General features: G+C 48.9%; 1 pseudogene; it reads left to right on the forward strand.

Annotated features, from left to right (window-relative positions):
- Positions 1–2,635, forward strand: part of LOC142989402 (neuropilin-2-like) — an 18,363-nt pseudogene extending 15,728 nt beyond the window's left edge.
- The last annotated feature ends 714 nt before the right edge of the window (positions 2,636–3,349 follow it).

The raw sequence follows: 3,349 nt of genomic DNA on the forward strand, positions 1-3,349 counted from the left end.
CCTGCAGAAGGACCAAACCTTGTTGTGGATCCTGCTCAAGTTCAGGTTCAACCAAACCTCCTTCCCTCTCTGTGTTCTGTGTCCTCCTGCACGTCTCCACGCCGCTCTGACCCAGATTCCCTCCCTGGGTCTTTATCCCTCCTGATCCTGATCCTGATCCTGATCCTGAGCCTGAGCCTGAGAGGAGCGGAGGCTTCATCTGGGTTTGATCTCAGACCGGCACTACAAAGACTGAGAGAGGAAGGCTGCTGACTGCTGCCTCTGTTTAGGAAAACACCCGGCACACTCCGAGAGAGGCCATTAGTGTGTGTGTGTGTGTATGTGTGTGTGTGTGTGTGTGTGTGTGTGTGAGCGCCAATCCAAACCTGTAATTAGTGCAAAAACAGCAGCACTGTTCTACTTTGACAGTTTTGTCATTCGAACTAATTGAGATGGGTGTGTGTGTGTGTGTGTGTGTGTGTGTGTGGGTGTGTGTGGGTGTGTGTGGGTGTGTGTGTGTGTGTGGGTGTGTGTGTGTGTGTGGGTGTGTGTGTGCTGGAGGTGTAGCTGTCTTTGCCTCTGGGCTCCTGCAGTGATGCAGTTAGTTACGCAGTGAATCACTGCATGGGGGGTGAAGATGCACTTGTTAGTAAAGCTGCAGTGTGGAGAGAAACAGGAAGAGATAATATGGAGATGACAGGGAAACACACACACACACACACACACACACACACACACACACACACACACAGACTCACACACACACACACACACACACACACACACACACACACACACACAGACTCACACACACACACAAACAGACTCTCTCACACACACACACAGACACACACTCTCACACACACACACATTATGGTGCTGAGTATCTTTTCTCCAGTTTGTATATTTTCAGCGTCATTTCCTCAGACTGAAGTTCAATCAAAGATGTGAGTAAAGAAGTTTAGAGATTTAAAATGAATCTCAGCAGAGCAGCCAGATGAGCGGCAGAGAGAGGGGCAGTGTCGCTCTGGACGCTTAACCATACTAACACTCAGCACACACACACACACACACACACACACTCCTCACAGCCAGAGGACGATCAGCTGACAGCCTCTTCATCAGCGTTGCTCTTATTGGCGTGAGCGTGTTTGGTTTCTGTCTCCATGGAGCTCAGCAGTCTGAGGTGGAGCGAGCGTGGCGTCCTGAGCGTAGCAGCGTAGGAGCGTAGGAGCGTAGGAGCGTGGCGGCGAACATTGGCGAGGCTGTTTAATGGAGAGAGCAGCAGCTGGAGCGGCAGATGGCACTCTGTCTTCAAAATAAAAGCCTTATTCACCAAACAAACACAAGCTGAGACTCCCTCACAGAGTTCCTGCTCCTAATAGACACACACACACACACACACATACACACACACACACACACACACACAGGTATTCACTGCTACTTAAAACATGTGAAAGATTAATTTTACATTTCATGCTTTTACTTTGGAATATGAATGATTGTTTTTTTTATTGATCACTTTCTTTCCTTTCTCTCTGTTCTCAGTCTGACTTCACTCATCTGTTTGCTGTTTGGTGTTAAAGACTTTGACCTCTGCAAACTCCACCCGCCTGCTGCTCCACCAAGACTAAATCAAACATCTCACATAGCAGAAGTGTGTGTGTGTGTGTGTGTGAGTGTGTGTGAGTGTGTTTGTGTGTGTTTGTGTGTGTTTGTGTCTAACAATGTCCAGGGAAAGACATACATGGCTATGAGAGTGAGCTAATTCTGTCTCTCTCTCTCTCTCTGTCTCTCTCTCTCTCTCTGTCTCTCTGTCTCTCTCTCTCTCTCTCTCTCTCTCTGTGTCTCTCCCTCTCTCTCTCTCTCTCTGTCTCTCTGTCTCTCTCTCTCTCTCTCTCTCTCTCTCTGTCTCTCTCTCTCTCTCTCTCTCTCTCTCTCTCTCTCTCTCTCTCTCTCTGTCTCTCTGTCTCTCTCTCTCTCTCTCTCTGTCTCTCTGTCTCTCTCTCTCTCTCTCTCTCTCTCTCTGTCTCTCTCTCTCTCTCTCTCTCTCTCTCTCTCTCTCTCTCTCTCTCTCTCTCTCTCTCTCTCTCTCTCTTTAAAAGGGGTTCAGAGGACATAGTGAGCTCACACACACACACACACACACACACTTCACCTTTACCTCCTTGGTTATTTTTTCTCTATCTATTTTTACTGAGTCCTGGATGCGATCTATTTCCGTCCTCTTCCGTATATAAAGTTCTCTCCGTCTCTCCGTCTGTTTCCGTTCCGTCATCCCACGTTCCAGAATTTGGGAATGTCAGGATGAAGGCGGAGCCTGGCAGCTTTGGCGGTGTGTGTTGGCGTCTCTGTCCTGAGGTTGTCCCCGGACGATGACTCCGCCCCCACACCTATGGTGTTTGTGAGCTCAGCTGATTGCGTAACCCTGAGCAGGAAGTGAACCCCGCCTCTGCTTTGTGTTTGTCTCAGGTACGACTTTATCGAGATCCGCGACGGAATCACGGACACCGCCGACGTCCTCGGGCGACACTGCAGCAACATCGCGCCGGCGCCCATCATCTCATCAGGCCCCTCCCTTCAGATCCGATTCGTCTCAGACTACGCCACCAGGGGGCGGGCTTCTCCCTGCGTTATGAGATCTTCAAAACAGGTGAGGGAGCGCGTCTGTGTCTGCACCTTTGACCCTGGACCCTCTGTATGATGTCATGGATCTCTATCCTATAGTCACTCTGACCTTTGACCCTGGACCCTCTGTATGATGTCATGGATCCCTATCCTATAGTCACTCTGACCTTTGACCCTGGACCCTCTGTATGATGTCATGGATCTCTATCCTATAGTCACTCTGACCTTTGAACCTGAACCCTCTGTATGATGTCATGGATCTCTATCCTATAGTCATTCTGACCTTTGACCCTGGACCCTCTGTATGATGTCATGGATCTCTATCCTTTAGTCACTCTGACCTTTGACCCTGGACCCTCTGTATGATGTCATGGATCTCTATCCTATAGTCAGGTCCCAGTGTAGCGTAGCGTTAGCCTCATGACATGGTCTCACAGTTCAGTGAGTGATCTGTTGAGCTTTTATTGTGGAGGGCAGCAGTTTGAGTGACAGCACCATGGATCCATTAGGATGTAATATATGACAGACAGGTGAGATGTTTGGTCTTGGTGGAGGTTTGTTGTCAGATTTCTGGGAGCTCTTAGCTGCTAATTGTTTGTTATTGTGTTCAGGAATAAGATGAGGTTCCTGTCAGGCGCTTCTTCTTCTTCCTCTCCCTCAGGATGAAGATTGAGCAGCGTGGTTTTTTGTGCTGATGCCAGCTGTGGAATATTAAAGTTCCTCCCTCCTGATGAATGAA

This window comes from Genypterus blacodes, unplaced genomic scaffold (genome assembly GCF_046128005.1).
Source record: "Genypterus blacodes isolate CSIRO-AG114 ecotype Tasmania unplaced genomic scaffold, CSIRO-AGI_Gbla_v1 ptg000417l_1, whole genome shotgun sequence".
NCBI lineage: Eukaryota > Metazoa > Chordata > Actinopteri > Ophidiiformes > Ophidiidae > Genypterus > Genypterus blacodes.